This window comes from Phascolarctos cinereus, unplaced genomic scaffold (assembly GCF_003287225.1).
Source record: "Phascolarctos cinereus isolate Bilbo 61053 unplaced genomic scaffold, phaCin_HiC Scaffold_2;HRSCAF=192, whole genome shotgun sequence".
Classification (NCBI taxonomy): Eukaryota; Metazoa; Chordata; class Mammalia; order Diprotodontia; family Phascolarctidae; genus Phascolarctos; species Phascolarctos cinereus.
The window spans coordinates 293,352,651-293,371,806 of NW_027555625.1; the positions used below are offsets into that span (position 1 = coordinate 293,352,651).

Consider the following 19,156-nt stretch of genomic DNA (forward strand, 5'->3'; position numbering starts at 1 on the left):
GAACTTCATGTACAGAAATTGTCAAAATAACAATTCTAATAAACATAAGGACTTTGTAAATGATATATACAAATTATCAATATATTTAAAACATTTTTACACTTACTGGTCTGAATACCTTGTGAATAATCTTTTGGCTAAATTGCAAACATAAAATTTTCCCCAGTTTTTCATAAACCTTAAAAACAATTATTCTTGTTTTAAAATTATTGGACAAAGTTCTGTCTGTGCTTTTGCTATTGTTCCCTCAAAAAGCTTTGCCTCCCAAATGAGGCATTCTCAAAACATGGTCAAAAATGTAAAAGATGGTTGAGCAAAGGGATCCTTTCACCATTCCGACAGCATCCCTCAAAGGGGATGATTGTCCTGCTCACACAGGAATGCTGCCACCTGGTGTGATGGTGACTTTAAAAGTCGATGCACACAACTTTAACATCCATCCTTCAACAGTTCTTTTAAAAACCAGTAGCCTGTTACTCACAATAAATAAAAGATATTTTATACCAAAAACACCATCCCTTCTTGATTCCTGTTACTAACCACCTGTTGGGAATGTGCAAAAAGTTGTGCAGATGACAGAGAACAATTGGGGGGTGGGGGTCGGGGTGGGTTGTCAAGGTAGTTCAGCTTGGATCTGAAGGCACAAAGCTCAACTACAAATGCTTAGGACTCATGTTGAGGGCCCAGCCCCCATCCTAGATGTGCCCAGTTTGTAGGGAGCCCAATGCAGATGTGCTCAGAACAGTATAAAGCTGCAATTAAAATATATCTGAAACCCAAGGCAGGCATGGCAATGGTTAATTGGTAAGATGGGGTTCAGCCTTAGAGGAAAGTCTCCACTGGCAGAAGTGTCCTGAGCCCCAGCCCCAGAGGGGCAGGGAGGTGCTTAAGGCACCAATAGGCTTCAGCACTCAGAAACCTTTTGCACATTCTTTCTCTGTGTTTTATTTTTTTGCTTTCGTTTCTGGCTGGGAGGATTTATTGCATCTTAATTTTTACATAAACCAAAGCCTGACATCTGAGAAAACAAAAAGAGAAGGCACATGAAAATGACAGATTTTAAATGTTCATCTGAGCTTCCCTCTGAGGAAGCCAGGGAAATGATTGGCTTTATTTAAGCAAGGCTTGATAGAGCAGAAGATAGTGGCTTGTTTTTCTTTCCTGTTCCAAGTAGAAGATGAAATCCCTGAGGTTGACTCTTGTGATTTTCTGTCTTGAGTACAGCCTGGATAAGAGGGCTGGGTACCGCTGGCCGCTTCCACAGCCTAGAGACCACAGAGAAACAAGCACTTGGATCAGCTGTTAAGAACTGGTGCACAAAGTGTCTCACATTTATATACACTTTTTAAGGTTTGCAAAGCACTTTAGACAGATTATCAAAAGACATACCAGTTCATTCAGTACCTAATGGGTTGTACTTTTTTTTTTTTAAGTTTCTGATCCTATGAAAAATAAACTTTGGGAGCTGTGCTAGGTGATTTCCAAGGTGTTTCCTGGGAGTACAATTAAGAAAGGTCCTTTGGCTACGGTGAAAATAGCCCGAGCCAAATACTCCACCCAATCTGGTTGAGCCCTCAGCTCACCCCATTCAAAGGCAGGAAAGCCTGGCACCCAGAAATGCCATTTGAGAAGTTGCTCATTCCATTTTCCCAGCCAGGTTGTCCTGGTCATCTGTGAGAAGGAATTTGAGGATGTCTTTAAATTCTCATCTTACTGTTACCCATTACTCTTGCCCTCCATCGCCAGGATTGTGACAATTTTTCAAAAGGATTATTCCCCATAAAATATATTTACAGAATATTTTTGTATTTAAAACCCCACCACCCTACCAACAATTGAATGCCAATTCTGCCAGTAAGGCTGTGTTAATGTGATGACACTAGTGAGCCCACAGATGACGCTTCCTGTTTGATTGCCTCATGGCCAGAGTCCAGTGACATCTTTGCACTCTCCAGATGACCTCTCCCACATCAGTGATGTCTGCTCTGACATCTTATTGATGAGATGGGATCTCAATGTATATCCGACATAACAATATTTTACTCTGTTCCTCAGTGTGCAAATGCAAAGATAGTCTCAACTTCCTCTGAATATATGCACATTAAAGCATATGTTTAGGCTGTCTGGACAGTGATGCAGAGAAATGAAATGAAATGTGGGCCTTGCTTCTCCAACCCCCACCCCTGGTCAGGCCTGTATTACATGCTCCGCTCTGTAGAATGTACCCAGCTTCACTGCTTCACCAGGGACTCTGCCTCAAATTCAGGCTGGCCATTCTGAAGAATGGATTAAGGGTGGTTCTCACAGACAACCCATGTTTGGGGCCTGCTAGTAAGTTAAGTTTCATATGTTTGCTGATAATATTCTGGATTGCCTCATGATAAAAACATAAAATATTAATTGTCACCATTTTTAAAATTATCTACAAGAAAATCTACATAGTTAAAATTGACTGTCAAGAATGGCAGGATTAATTTAATGCACAGTTATCAGAAACAGCTCAGCCTTTATCAGAGTGATAGATTTTTCATTAGCCCAAACAAGCACTGTGTTGCCAGTATCCATGGTAACCAACAAGGTAGTTTATAGAAAAGGTTCCAATAGTTTTGTACATCTCAATTCATGACCCCATCCTCTAGGTCTACACAGGACGACAATCTGTTACTTCGTGGTCAGAGACAATGCTGTGTGTACCAGAAGGAATTTAGATGTTTATGAGCCATGATAGAAGAAACGCTCCCTCTACAACGTCCTTTTACCAGAACATTACCAAGAAGCTCCCTTTGCTGTTCTGAATGACTCCTCCCTTGCCCTCTGCTTTTCCCCATTCAGATCTCTCAAGGTGAGCTTGGCTGCTTCTCAGCCAACATGACCTTGGCTTATCACCAAAGTGACCTTGGTGTGGATACTTGGGCCTTCCTGCCTAGTCACCAAAGGAGAAAGCACAGGGGCGCCTTCCTTGCCTCCCATGCAGTCTCTGCACTGTGAACAGAATGAAAAGATCTGATGAGATGCCTCATCTCCCTTCCACGAACCCTCTGAGGTGGGTTTTGCTCTAAGTTCTTGGGAGGGGAGGGTTTCCACAGCCTCTCAAAGACATCAGTTCTAGAGCTCTAATGCTCATGGATTGAGACCAACATCTATTGTCGGGGGGGGGCAGGAAGGGAGTTCAGGGGGAGGCAACATATTGGGAAACTGAGGTTGAGGTTAAAAGATTTGCCCCCAAGGTTTCACAGGAAGTAAATGGTCAAGTTGGCATTAGTGACTCACAACCTCACAATCTCAGGGCTGGAAGTAGCCTCAGAAGACATCTCGTCCAATTTGTAACTAAACAAGAATTCCCTCTACATCATACTAAAAGTGCTCATTCAGCCTTTGAAGCATTCTAGTGGGAAGCAGTCCACAAGGGAAGGGAATAAGCATTTTTATAGCACCAATGATATATCAGGCACTGTGCTGAGCACTTTACAAATACAGTATTATCTTCTGATTCTCACAACAGCCCTGGGACTACAGGTGCTTTTATTATTCCCACTTTACAGATGAGGAAACTGAGGCAAACAGAAGTCAGGGTCACACAGCTAGGAAGTACATCAGGCCACACTTGAACTCGGGTCTTCCTGACTCCAGGACCAGTGCTCTATCCATTGAGCTACCTAGCTTCCTAGTAGGCGCTCATTTCACTTTTGGGTAGCTGTGGAGTGGTGAGGAACTTTTTCTTTTCATCAAACTGAAATTTTCAGCTTCCACCCCCTTGCTCCTGGTTCCATCCTTTGTGGCCCAGGCATAACAATTAGAATCTTTCTTCCATGCTATGGCCTTTAAATTACCCAAAGATGCTAAGACGCTGGGGTGGGGAACCTGTGGCCTTCTAGGTCCTTGGGTGCAGCCTTTTGACTGAGTCCAAGTTTTACAGAAGAAATCCTTTTATTAAGGGGTTTTGTTCTGTGAAGTTTGGATTTAGTCAAAGGGCTGCACTTGAGGACCTAGAGGGCCATATGTGGCCTTAAGGCTGAAGGTTCCCCCCGCCCTATGTCTTCCCAAGGCTAAATCTTCCCAGTTCCTTCAACCCATTCTCACATGGCATGAACTTGGGACCCTTCATTATCCTGGCTGCCCTTCTCTGGACCCTTTCCACATTATTAATGTTCTACCCAAATGCAGTGCTGAGACTGGACTATAATACTCCAGATGGAATCGGACCAGGATGAAGGACAGAAACACCATCCCCTCCCCAGGGCTGGATGCTGTGCCTCCTCTTAATGCAGCTGGAGGGGGCACTAGCTTCCCTGGCTGTCATCTCACACCAGACACATAAAGAGTTCACAGTCCACTAAAACCAGATCTTTTACAGACAAACAACTCTCTGGCCATATCTTCCAGGCCTTATGCTTATGAAGATGATTTTCTTAACTTTCCTCTTATTATATTTGGCCCCAAATTTGTTAAGAACTTTTGTAATCCTGATTTCATTATCCAGCATGTTAGCTATGCCTCTCATTTGTGGGATCTGTGAATCTGATAAGTTAACCCTCTATGAATATCCAAGTGAAGGAAAGAAGGAAGCAAACATTTATTAAGTGCCTACTATGTGCCAGGCACTTTACAAATATTATCTCATTTGAACTTCACAGAATCCTTGGGAGGGAGGCATTATCATTTTTCCTATTTTATGATTGAGGAAACTCTGGCAGACAGAGGTTAAGGGATTTGCCCAGGATCAAACAGTGTCTGAGGATGGATTTGAACACAGATCTTCCTGACTCCAGGGCCATCACTCTATCCACTGTGCCACTCTATCCACTGTGCGCCTAGTTGCCTGAGGCAACTGATAAAATGGCACAAGTCCCTGAAAATCTTCCAAGGTGACATTGAATCATTTGATGGCTACATTCTAGGTCTGGCCTTTCAACCAGTTCTGGCTCTGCCTAATTTGCTTTTTTTTTTAATTTAACTTTATTTTCAGTTCCAGATTCTCTCCCTCCCCCCATCCATTGAGAAAGCAAGAAATTCAAAAGCCATTACAAATATGAAGTCATGGAAAACAAATTTCCACATTAGCCATATTATGGGGGCAGGGGGAAGAGAGGCAAAATGGGAGAGAGGAAGACAAGCAAAAGAAAGAAAAAATAAAACGTGCTCCCAACTGCATTCTAAGTCCATCAGTTCTCTATCTGGAGGTGGATAGTATCTTTTTCAATCATGAATCCTTTGGAATTGTGGTGGGTCAATTTGCTGACCAGAGTTACTAAGTCTTAGAGTTGATTATCTTTACAATATTGCTATTACTGTGTAAATTGCTCTCCTGCTTCTACTCACTTCATTTTGCATCAGTTCATATAAGTCTTCCCAGGATTTTCTGAAACTATACCCCTCATTATTTCTTACAATACAATAGTATTTCACCGCATTGGCAGACTATAACTTGTTCAGCCATTCCCCAATTAATGGGGTTTCCCCTCAGTTTCTAATTCTTTGCCACTACAAAAAGAGCTGCTACAAATATTTTTGTACATATGGGTCCTTTTTTATTTCTTTGATCTCTGACCTAGTTTTGATCTCTGACCTAGTATTGCTAGATCAAAGAGTATGCACAATTTAATAGATTTTTAGGCATAATTCCAAATTGCTTTCCAGAATGGTTGGACTAGTTCACACCTTTATCAACAGTACATTTGGTGTGCCTATTTTCCCACAACCCCTCCACCATTTGTCATTTTCCTTTTTTGTCATCTTAGCAAATCTCACAGGTGTGAGGTGATACCTCAGAGTTGTTTTAATTTGCATCTCTCTTATTAGTGATTTAGAGCATTTTTATATGACTATTGGTAGCTTTGATTTCTTTCTCTGAAAACTGCCTATTCATATCTCTAGACCATTTGTCAATTGGGGAGTGGCTCTTATTCTTATAAATTTGGCTCAGTTCCTTATATATTTAAGAAATAAGACTTTTATCAGAGGAGCTTTCAGTCTTACTTTTCTAATCATCTAGTCTACATCTCTTCCTCTTTTCCACAAGGACAATGTGATTTTGTCAAAGGCTTTGCTAAAATCTGGGTAAACTACATCTATTGCCTTTCCTAATCTACCAATCTAGCAGCCGTATCACAAAAGGAAATGAGATTAGTCTGGCATGGTCTCCTCTTGATTCAGCTATGCTGGCTTTTTGTGATTTCCACTTCATTCTCTTGGTTCTCACTCGCCATGTCTTTAATAATCTATTCTAGAATTTTGCTAAGAAGAGATATCAAGCTCATCGGCCTATGGTTTTAAAAATCCAATTCCCTTTCCCTATTTTTTTTGTTTGGAGTGAGGACAGCAGTTTCAATTCTTAAATCCAACTCTAGTTCTCCACAGTCAGAGGTCACTGATACTCATAGAACATTCACATAGGGTCACAGATTTAGAGATGGAATGGATCTTAAAGGTCATCTGGTGCAGCCCTCTCATTTTACAGATGGTGAACCTAAAAGTGCTACAAAGGTGGTAGAACTGGGATTTGAACTCAAAACCTTGGATTCTAGATCAAGTACATTTTCCATTGCACCATGTTACCTCTTATCTGTTTGTTCTTTTAGTATCTTAGGATGATGTTCATCTGGTGAAGATGGCTTGAATTCACCAAAGGCCACTAAATGTTCTCTTTGTTGGTCGTCATTCACTCATTTCAGTCACGTCTGACTCTTCGTGATCCCATTTGGGGTTTTCTTGGCAGACACTGAAGTAGTTTGTCATTTCTTTCTCCAGCTCATTTTACAGATGAGAAAACAGAGGCAAACTGGATTAAGTGACTTGCCCAGGGTCATACAGCTAATAAGTGTCTGAGGCTGGTTTTAAACTCAGGATGATGAGTCTTCCTGACTCCAGTCCTGACGCTTGATCCACTGCGCCACCTACCTAACCAAATGTCCTCTTACTTGTTCCTTATTTATCTCAGTCTCAATTTCCTGTCTAGCCATTTTTGTTTTGTCCTTCCTAGACCAAATGTCATTCTCCTTACTTGGGAAAAAAAGAAGCAAAAGGAAAACTGGAGAGCTCTGTCATCACTGGGCACCATCATCCCGTCAGACCCCTTCTTTAATCTTTCTGTTTCCCCAGCATAGGTAAAAACAAATGAACAAACAAAAATTATATTTTGTTTTCCTTGCTTCCCTCAACTCATCCTGAGATTTATTAAATCTATCCTTACAAGACCATCACTCCTTTGCATTCATCCTCTTTTACCTGTGCTTGTTTCCTGTCTAGAACTTCTTAGAATCTAAGTTGGTTGGTGAGTCCCTGTGCATCCATATTGGTCTCCTGACACACTTCCTCTTTTCCCTCCTCATTAGAACTCCATCCCTTTTATGTCTTTGGCATATCATTCTTGAGAAGCTCCCATCTCTTACAGGCTGACATCTTCCCAAAAAATTTTAGTTTAGTTTAGTATCCTACCTCGCCCTCATCTGAACACTTTGAAATCTGCTTTTCCTAAATTTTGGAGGCACATCTGAGCATTTCCTGATTTTCTTCTACTCCTCTATCAAAAAGACCAAGAGAAAATGATTGGATCTCCCTAAGGTCCCCATTAGCACCTCTTCAGCAACCAATTCATCCTTTTTTTTTAGCAGGGAGCAGATTCAAAATATAATTTCCCTTTGTTAGTTCTTCTACCTTTTGAAAGATGAGGTTATCATTAAGCAAATCAAGAAAATATTAGCTGCCAGGCTTTAGGAAGAGAGAGAGGTTCTCAAAGTGTTCAGATAATTCAAGTTGCCTATCACACTGTACTGTTTTCCTGTGCCAGATTTGTGATCTCTTCTCTGAGCTCAAAGCTCTACAGGGATCTCAGCAGAAGAGCTACCTCATACCTAGGGAATATCTGGAGGACTATAGCAAAAGGACTTCTAGGGGCTGGGTTATCCCTTTTGCCATGTGTGGTCTATTTGAGTCCACTTTACCCTGGTCTCGCTATATATTTATGAGAATGTGTGTCATAGACTTGGGGTGAAGGAGGGAGGTTGTTTTAAATCAATCATACCCCCAAAGCAAATACCCACTTCTAAAAGTTGATTCAGTTTGGCTAATTAACTAATAATCAAGGTGGGAAACACAGCAGTGAGGGCTCTTGAGCTATAGTACTAGAAACCACCCCCCCAATTCCTCAAAGTTACCTCTAGAATTCTAAGGGTAAAATAAGTAGCCATCCAGACTCTGGGAAGCCAACCTGTCAGTGTCATTGGGGGTTGGTAAAGTAGCTCCAAGAGCCTACAATGAGCTATAAACAACATACTCAGGTGGTTATCTAGACTTTCTTTTAAACCTTCAGTGAAAGGGAAGTTATTACCTCCTGAGACAGCCTATTCTACTCTGGATAGGGCTAATTGTTAAATAAGTTTTCCTTTATATCAATCCTCCACCAGAGGAAACCCCAACCATTTTCAGCTCTCTGAGGCTGAACACATGCACCCAATCTGGTGGGTACTATACAAAGAAGTATTCTTTTTAGGTGGCATAGTAGATTGAGTGCTAGGCTTGGAGTCAGGAAGACCCAAGTTCAAATCTGACCTCAGACACTTAGTACTAAGTGGGTGACCTGAGCAAGTCACTTTAACCCTGTTTGTCTCAGTTTCCTCATTTGTAAAATGAGCTGGAGAAGAAAATGGCAAATCACTCCAACATCTTTGCCAAGAAAGCCCCAAATGGGGGTCACAATGAGTCAGACATGACTGAACTGACTGAATACCATAACAACAAAATTCTTTTTTTTATTACATTAAGAAAATCATAGTCCCCTGTACCTAGTCATCTCTCCACTCCCACCCCCACCCCCACCCCCATTCTCAGTCCAAATGAATCTTTCTTCATAACAAAGAAAAGCAGTTAAGGAAAATTGACCATCAAAGCACCCACATCCAAGACAGCATAACCCACTATCCTTCTCTCCTAAGAGGAGGGATGTTATATTTCACCCTCTGTTTTCTGAAACCAAGATTATTCATTGCAATTAATCTTAGTGTTGTTTCCATATACATTATCATAGGCAGTGTGCACTATATATTGTTCTCTTGGTTTTGCTTTCTTTGCTTCGTGTCACTCTTGTTCCCATGGTTCTTTGAATTCTTCAAATTCATAATTTCTTAAGGCATAATACTATTCTATTACTTTCATATTCCACAATTTGATCAGACATTTCCCCAGTTGATTAATCACCCACTTGTTCCCAGGTATTTTTGCCCCCACAAAGAGAGCTGCTCTGAATATTTTAATTATCTATAGGACTTTTTTTTTCTGTCATTGACTTCCCTATAGTATGTGTACATCATTGAGAGTGCCACTTAAAAGGTAATGAAGGACAAACAACAACTTTTGTTGTATAATTCCAAATTGTCTTCCAGAATAGTTAGGCCAATGCATATTCCACCAACATTGTATTAGAGTATGCCTGTCTTTCCACACTCCTTCCAACTCTGTTTCTGTCTTTTGCCATCTTTGTTGATTTGATGGGTAAGAGATTTTAATTTACGTTTTTCTTAACATAGTGACAGGAAGTGGGTTTTTTTTCATATATTGAAAATCTGCACTCCCTCTACTGAAAACTTTTTCTTCCTATGTTTTGACCATGTATTAATTAGGGAATGGCTGTTGGTCTTATATACTTGTGCCAATTCTCTCTATAGCCTATATATTAGTCTTTTATCAAAGTTATCTGACAAATACCCCTACCCCCCCATTGACAGGGTTTTCTTCCTATTGAAAAATACCCCTACCCCCCACCACCACTGATGGGGTTTTCTTCTTATTCTAGCTGGATTTCGTTTATCAAAAGCCTTTTAATTTTATGTAATCAAAACTATTTTTTTCCTTTCATAATTACCTCTGTCATTTGCTCATGTTAAGAATTTTCCCTTGAGTCATAGATACTGAAACTTCACCTTCTTCCAAATGCCTCTATTTTCTTTGTTAGGGAACAGGAACTGTTTTTCACTGATTTCATTGGTAGAAAGGAGTTACCTCTATCAATGTAGATGGATACTTTCTTTGTACCTTATAGTCTTAGGGAGTTGGTTATGGCACTATGAGATTAAGTTGCTTACCCCAGGATCATATGGTCAATAAATATGTTAAAAGCAGAACTTAAAAATAGTCTTCCTGACTTCAGCGCTGGCTCCCTATCCCTGTCACACTGCCTAACCTACTTTTTGTTATGGTTCAACTTTAAGTTGTACATTCACTTGGAGCTTACTGTATCATATGGTGTAAACTACCCATCTAAACTGAATTTCTGCCAGTGCTCTCCAGTTTCCCCAAAAGTTCTTACTGAATAGGGAAACTTCCTCCCAAATGTTTGTGTTCAATTGTTCAATTATTTCTGAATCTTCCTTATTTAGTTTGTTCCAATAATTGACTTTTTTATTTTTTTTAACCAGTATCTTTGGTACTGGGAGGTCACCTTCATTCATACTATTTTTCATTATTTCTCTCAAGATTCTAGACCAGAGGCTATTAACCATTTTCATATAATGGACCCTCTGAGTCTCCAATGAAGTCTATGGGCATCTTTTTAGAATGTTTTTAAATGCACAAAGTAAAATACATAGGCTAACAAAGAAAACCAATAATATTGATATGAAGACATAATCTTTTTCCCTATCCAAATTCACATACCACCTGAAATCTACCCCAGATTAAGAACCTCTATTCTGGACTTTTTGTTCTTCCCAATTAATTTTGTTATTATTGATTTAGGTAGAAATAAATTAGATAATTGATGATAAAATCATTTTTAATATATTGCCAAATCAATTCTATCATCCAGTTAAACCTTCTTTTATTTCCACATTTTCTACAACTGTATTTATATAAACTCTTCAGAAAACATTTTATGTATTTTGTAGTTATTTGAATAGAATTTCTTTCTATTTCTTCCTCCAGTGTTTTGTTAGCAAAACACAAAAAGGCTAATGATTTCTGACATTTAATATTCTACTACCTTAACAAGCTATTCTTTCATTTACCTTGTTGTTGATTCTCTGGGGTTCTCTAAATAAATAACCATATTGTCTATAAATAGAGAAACATTTGCTTCTTCTTTGCCTTTGCTTAGTCCCTAAATTTCTTTTCTTGTCTTACTGCTATAGTTTGTAATAATAGTAGAGACAAAGAACATTCTTGCTTTATCCCCAACGTTACTGGGAAAGCCTCTATTGCCTCTCAATATCAGAAATTTTAGCTCTTGGTTTTAGATAGGTAGTTTGTATTATATTAAGAGTAGGTCCTCTTATTCCTATCATTTTAGTGACTTAAAAATATACAATAAACACTTTCTCCTCTTCTTGGCTATATAGAATGCAATTCTTCCTTTGTAGATTTTTAAATGTGTTATTATACCCAACAACAGGGAACACCTGGGACTCTAACTTCAGGCTTTCTTCCCTCCTTGATGGTCATTCTCTCCATTTCTTTACACACACACACACACACACACACACACACACACACACACACACATACTGGATGAACTGGTATAAGATGATCCAAGAGAAATCTGATATGCAGCCAACAACTTCCTCAGGAATAGAAAGTAAAACTTTTGTCAATGTCAAGAAAAACTGCCTTTCTCAGAGTGAAATAGAACCACAAAGAAAGAATAAACTTTAAAAATGAAGATTTTCAAAAAGTTTAGAGAGGTTTTTTTTTCTTTCTATGATTTTGACTTTGTAGTTGGAGCACTGTATTGATGAAGCAAATATTATGGGTCCTCATCCCTATATACCCCATTCAATGGCCCAGAATCTTGACCCATCTCTAGCTAATCCTCTAGGTACATGCTGCTGGTCACAAGGCAGCCTAGAGATATAGTATAGATGAAAGCTCAACACTACCCATGCCCACTGCTGAACAGAAAATGTATGTACATGTACTGCTGATGGTGAGTCGGAGTGTCATTTTTGTATAGGAGACATGGTACAGTAAGAGCTCCATCTTCTGTCTGATAACAAAGTAAATAGATTTCACAGGACTAGAGCTCATTTGCAGTGTGGCATGTAATTATATTATGATACCTGGAACCAGGAGTGGGCTGGATCCAGATCAAATCAGGTTGTGAGAGCCAATCATTAAATTTTCAGTGTAAGCATTCATAACTTGAAAATTGGCAAGTGTTACATATCAGAGCTTGACTTATTGTTCTGTTAACTGTCTAGACTCAAGTGATGGAGAAAGTATTAATAATGCAGTGAAATTTAAAAGTGTGCTTAATGTATATTCCTTTCTTCCCAGAGCTGGTTGTTAAATATTTTCCAGTGCACCCATGCCATGAACCAAAAAGTCTGAGCTCTCTTATGGACTGCAAAATAAATATCTTCAGGAGATTGGACCCCCTCTCCCTATTATGCTTGGGGGGGGGTGTCTATGTGGGATTCACCCATTTATAAGAATAATCATTCTGCTTTTGGCACAACAAGCTGACAGAGAAAGGGCCTTGAGCAATAGATATCACCATTAGTCCCAGTTTCAATTAAAAGATCAGTATCTTTCACTATGAAGGTAAACTTCTATATTTCAGTTTCTGATAGCTGACATTTGTTTACAAATTAGAAACAATATATTGTGGTGAAAAGAACCTTTGACAGGAGCCCTGAGTCCTAGTCTCGGATGTGCCTCTAACTCACTCCATGACCTCAGGGTGGTTACTTCCCCTCCCTAGGGACTCAGTTTCTTTATCTATAACATGGGAGTGTTGGACTAGGGAACCTCTAACATCCCTCCTTGCTAAATTCTGTAAGTAAATATTAATTTTAAAATTTAATAACTGATATAAAATTGTATTTCATAATTTTAGTTTGTTATAATATTCCAAATGCTTAGTTTCCCGACCCCATCATTTACACATATAAATGCACCAAAATTGGGAGGCAGTCAGCAAAATAAAGGCCTCTGCAGAAAACAATACTTTCTCTCCCAATACTGAAGAACAGAGATTGTTTCATTTTTCAAGTGCCAATTAAAGACTCCGGGAAATTGGCTGCCAGACTCTTTTTGGAGAAATACAAAGAAGAGGGCAAACAGTCAGCGGCATTTAATATTTTATCTTCATTCCTGTTATCATAGAACAACTGACTCCTGACATCTCTCCTTTGAACTCCATCTTGCACTGAGGCAAGCGAGACACAGAGCCAAGGAATAACAGCAGCAGGGAGGGGGCTTTGTGTCTGGGTGGGTGTCTCAGAACCATCCGCAGAGAAGAATGAGGCTTCCCCGGAAGAGTCCCCAGTAGGAGCTCAGGAGACCGGGAAAAGCTAAAGGGAAAGGTGAACTGCCCAGAGGGATGAAGTGAATCATTTACACTACAGGTTTGGTGACAGGAAACAAAGAACTCTGTAGGAAACCAGGAGTGGTACTGAGCACACAGAAATCTCTCCATGGCCACAATGCAATCTTTTTTTTTTTAAACCGAATTTGCTCTTTAAAGTCTATCTAAAGTGTCACCCAAAGCCTTGACCTCTGCCTCAGAACTGGGAATGTTACTACACTAAAGGAGATTCCACATATCTCAGGAAGCCTGTGGTTTGCTTGTGCAAACATTTTGAGCCAGCGCTGGCTGGCGCAACCCCTCCTGACTCCTCGGCGCTGGCGCTGGCTTGCTCGCTCCTCCCTTTTGGCTGCAAATGCGTTCCCTGGTTTCCTGAGGCCTGTAAACACACACCTCGCCCTGCAGTCAAACATCAGAAAAACTGATTTGCACGAGTATTTACAAGCGCCTGGAATACCAACACAATTGCAACACCTAACAGAGGGTGCGCTGTAATTTGGGAATGTGAATGTTAGGCAATAGCAGAAGGCAGCTCACAGCCACAAGCGGAGGCAAAAGTTCTCATTAACCGGGCTGGGAAAAGCAGGGATCCAAAGCTAGGGAAGGATTGGGGAATCTCGGCAGGGATGGGTCTGGTCTGCCTCTAAGGACAGGAGCAACCCAACCGCCGTGAAGAGAGCCCATAGGTATCCTGAGTGGGCCACTATGCCCTCTGTCTGTGCCCTGGGCAGTAGGCCAGGCTGTCTTCTGTCCAGGCAGTTCCAACTAGCCCTGTGGAAAGGGAAGTGACCTTTTAGGGAGAGCAGTAGCAGAAGCCATAAAATGCTGCAAAGGACAATCTGTCTATCTATCTGGGGGGGGGGGGGCGTGGATAGAGTACCAGCCCTGGAGTCAGGAAGACTCATCTTCCTGAGTTCAAATCTAACCTCGGACACTTACTAGCTGTGTGACCCTGGCCAAGTCACTTAACCCTGTTCGCATAGTAAATTGAGTTGGAGAAGGAAATGGCAAAGCACTCCAGTATCTTTGCCAAGAAAACCCCAAATGGAGTCACAAAGAGTAGAAAACGACTGAACAGCAAATACAAATAGATATACATACACAATACACACACATACATATATACACATACACACACATATGACTATATGCACATCTGTAATATATCGCTTAAATGTGTAGTTGTTTGCGTGTTGTCTCCCTCTCCTCGTTAGATTGTGAACTCCTTGAGGGCAGGGATTATTGTTTGTCTTTCTTTGTATTCCCAGCACTTGGTGGAGCATAATAAATGCTTGTGGATGATAATGATGCCTTCCCTGATAGCTCAACAGGGCCAGAGCAAAGGGACGTTGGAGCAGGGTGCTGACGAACCCCTTCTAGAAGCACTTAAACTGGAGGCACTTTATGAGAGTGATTTGACTTTGTCCAGCACCAAGCAAAGACTATACATACTCCTGATGGTCTGGATCCGGGGGCCAACTTTCTCTCAGTCAGTTATTCATTCCCTCAAAGCCAGGAGGCCTGATAAGAGAGGAATCACTGCCCAGCCTCTCCTACATTAGGTTGCTCCATGGCATAATTAGTCATCAGTACCGCCTTCCTTTTAAAGACTTCTTTGTTCTCTAGTTGGCTTTGCACCTTAAACCCTCTCTTTGCCTTTGATCCTAATAGAGTTGCTACTTGTCAGGGTCTTGGGGGATTTTCTCCTCATTCTGCCAGTGGCACTGAGTGTGAGCATCATTGTTCTTTCTGACGGTGTCACTGTAGAGGTGGGGCCAACCAGCCAGACTACAATGGAATGCGAAATCCCCAGATCTTTTTCTAAACCTGACTAAGAAGCAGCTGGTCCCATTCAAGTCCCCAGATAACCAGGGCATGGCCTTGTCTTGTCTCTGGGAAGGCTTCTCTGTGTCCTGTTCTTTATTAGCCCTCTTGAACTCCCTGGACTTCCTCGTTTGGTTTGGTTTTGTTTTTTCAAGTCAACTCTCCAGACGGCTGGGACAGGACCCACAGCATGTTCTGAAGGTATCAGGAAGGGAAGTTAGTCCCAGCCTGTCACGGCTGCCTCTAGCCATAGCGGAAGTGAGCCCAGGTACTCCAAAGTGGGCAGACATTATTGGAGTTTTCAAAGATGAAAAAAAAATTACTGAGTCACACAAAATCTTCTTTTTTTCCTCAAATTTTCACACCTTTGTCAACACTGGGCCAAAGCTCCTAAACTAGTCTCTGACTAATAATGACTTTTCCTGAGTCAGTGAGAAAAAACTTGGTTGATGTTAGGGCTATTATTCACTTTTTTTCTGGCCTCATCTCTCTCCATCAGTTTTTCCACTGTTGGTCAGAGAAGCTTGACCTTCAAATCCCTGAAGGAAGCCTAGCGAGATTTGATTAATTCAACAAAACATCTTTCCCTCCACTGGGGACTAAGTCCCAGGAGCTGAGGCTAACATGGGTTCATTTTCAGAACTTTCTCTCATTCATCACCATCATAGTGACAGCTTTAGTGGGATTCTAGCCTAATAGCTCTCCCTGCTTGGGTGAATTGCTTCTCCTTATGCCATCCATGTCAGAGAGGCTGTTCTCTGCTAAAGAGGAGATAGTTAAGATCAGCCTTGGGACCAAGTATGGACTTCTTTCAGCAACTGCACTATTATAGTTTGACTTTGTCAAAAATTTAATTAAAACACTGCTTTTACAGAGGTTTGTAAGGAAACCAGCACTCAGGTATTTCCCTAATGAGGTATCTGAATTGCAATGTGACATTCTAGAAAGAGGATGAATGACCATGTATTAAGTGTGCTCAAGTGGGGATTGTTTTTCAGGTATCTAGCCATTGGGTTTCCTTCTATCTCCTGTGATTTTTGGCAACAACTAAATGATCAGATTAGATTAGATGCTAGGTTGCATCTTCAGAGAATCAGCTGAATTTTATTTTGACTTCCTCACTATGAAGCTGATACCTTACAATGGTTAACAGTTAATAACAAAAGGTGATGTGGGTTCTGACCTATGAGAGCAAATGTAAATATAAATATAAAAGTCTCCTTTTCAAGATACTCATTCTTAGAGGCTGTGCAAAAGCAATATCTTCCATTTTGTGATACTGAAATTAAATGTCTACATCAGTAAAATAAGAAGAATGCAGAATAAAAGAAATATTTGGTCACACAATCCCACACAACAATCCCCCACAGACTTCCCCCCCCACACAATGCTTAGGTCATATGGAATTAAGGCAATGCATGCTTATTGAGGACTTAATATGTTTCAGGTACTATAGGGATACAAAGCCTTCATTTGACTAAGACTACATATAAGAAGATAAAAAAAACCCTGAACATTAAATAACAATAAAAGGTGTAAATAGTTCAAGAGATCATTGAATGTTCAGAAGTTCACAGAATGGTAGAGAAAATAGAGTATTCCAGAACTAAGGTCCTTTAGCTGGAGGATGTGTATTAAATGACTAACAAAAAATCTTCAAATTTCTTTTGTTAAGAGGACTCCTCAATCTGTATCTCTGTCCAAGATCTACCTCCTGGGGTAGACCCTTTATAAGTATCCTTTATTTCCAATTGTCTCTTGGAAAACTAATACAAAAAACAGCCAGTTAGGATTTAGGAGCTCCAAATTTCAGTCAATGTTCCACCATCTATTTAGTCACATGGCTTTGAGTACGTCATTTCAAGTCATTGAGCCTCACTTTCCTCAGATAGTTAAAAAAAATTAAACCTGGGTTAATAATCCCTGTCCTGCCTACCATTGAGGGTTACTATGACTCTCAAATAAGATAATGTACGTAAAAACTAAAATATGTACTGTGATGGTGATGGTACTGCTAACAATGTGGCCCTTGTTTTGATCCTAGTTTGCCCTGTATAAAAGCTAAGAAATTTTGGAAGAATTCCTCATTTCCATAAATCCTAGCCATATTCCTTTAGTTCCTTCTAGTTAAGCACCTTAGAATCACCTTTTGCCTTCCATATTTTCAATCAGTCACCAGATCCTTATAAATATATCCTTCAAAATTCCAGTGCTGAGCATGCTACCTAGCATATAGTAAGCATCTAATAAATGTTTATTGCCTATTGACTAAAAATCTCTCTTGAATCCATATCTTCCCCTTCATCCACACTGACTGCCTACTCCCAAATTCAGGCCTCATCTCTTCACGTGATTGTATTTTAAACTGTTCTCCCTGCCTCTTTGTAATCTCTCCCTATTCTGATCTATCCAGCACGGCCAAGGAAATATAAGAAAGGAACAGGCTCCTGTCCCAGCTTTTTAAAGTTCAATTTGATTTCAAAGAGTTATTCATTCTTTTTCTCTCAAAATCAAATTACAGAGGAAGTCATCAGAGAGATCAAAATAGCCAAAAGATACTTTGGCTAATAATCAAGGACTCGAATTTATGTCTAATTTTAGACATTTTCTTCCCCACCCCTACCCAAACTCCCATCTTCTTCTATACCTTAAAGGCCAGGTAAGGTCAATAAAGTATAGGTGACCTATAGGAAATGTATTAGAGTGTTCCAAGACATTTTCCTACTTATACAGGGACTTAATACATAAATACATTGCATATCTATTGTTTGAGGATCTAGCTAAGTGAGGAGAAGCTGGCTCATCTCCAGTGCTTTGGTCATCAGGTGATGACTTTTTTTTTTAACCACAATGACCCAAGAAAACTTCCAACTAAAGTGAAGAAAAGAGCTATAGGCTGGGTGTGGTTGTGTAAGCCTGTAACTACTGCTACCAGGAAGGCTGAGTTTGGGGCTGGTGGACTGCCTGTGACTGGGAGTTCTGAGCTACAGCAAGGCTAAAGCTGATTGGATGCCTGCACTAAGCATGGCACCAATATGATGATCCTCTGGGAGTGGAGTGCCATCAAAATGCCTAAGGAAGGAAGAACCAGTCCAATTGAGAAATGTAGAAGGTCAAAGTAGAAGGGAGGAAGGAAGGAAGGAAGAAGGAAGGAAGGAAGGAAGGAAGGAAGGAAGGAAGGAAGGAAGGAAGGAAGGAAGGAAGGAAGGAAGGAAATCACTGCCTGTAATTGTTGTTGGAGAATATGCATTGATAAAATCACAGATACCTGAAGGAAACAGAAAAACATCCAAGTTCCCTTCTGCTGGAAATTTCACAAAGCAACTTAGTCATGTGGGGATTATAAAAGGGGAAGAAAAGTTTCAGCTAATACCAACTTGACTTCCATGATAAATAAAACAGAAGTTTCTCACGCAATTGTGACACTGTGGGCACTTTAATAACTGCCCCCAGAATTTGGAGCTGGTGGGCTCCCTATAATGCAACAGAGTCCAGAAACTAATCCCCCACACACTGCTATGCAATGTTTGTATTGCTAAGTACATTTGTGAAGGAGATTGAAGTACCAAAGATTCAGAATTGACACACTCTATGGTATTCCCAATAATAAAGTTCCAAGTCCTCCAGATGGCCCCAATGTGACAGAGTTGTTTTAGAGCCAAGTCCCTTTCATGGCTGTTGCAGTCTGAGAGGCTGAGACCCCTCAAAGACCGGAGTATAGGATGGGGTCATCTGGAATGTATGCACAGACTCAAGCATTCTATAAGTCAAGTTGGCAAAGATTTATTGTTACACTTTTCAGTGGGCAAGGATTCTTTTTTTTTCTTTTTGGTGAGGCAATCGGGGTTAAGTGACTTGCCCAGGGTCACACAGCTAGTAGGTATCAAGTGTCTGAGATCAGATTTGAACTCTGATCCTCCTGACTCCAAGGCCAGAGCTCTATCCACTGTGCCACCTAGCTGCCCCTGCAGGCAAGGATTCTCAAGTAACCTGTGAGAGACTGGGGATGGTGCTAGGGTTTATATGGAACAGGGGCAT

General features: G+C 40.5%; 1 long non-coding RNA gene across 3 annotated transcripts in view; it reads right to left on the bottom strand.

Moving 5' to 3' along the window:
* Positions 1 to 113: 113 nt before the first annotated feature.
* Positions 114 to 19,156, bottom strand: part of LOC144455913 (uncharacterized) — a 390,611-nt gene continuing 371,568 nt past the window's right edge. For all 3 annotated transcript variants that reach the window (XR_013484760.1, XR_013484768.1, XR_013484765.1), the window contains one exon: positions 114 to 1,265. This is a non-coding gene — a long non-coding RNA (uncharacterized LOC144455913). The remainder of the gene's footprint in view (positions 1,266 to 19,156) is intronic.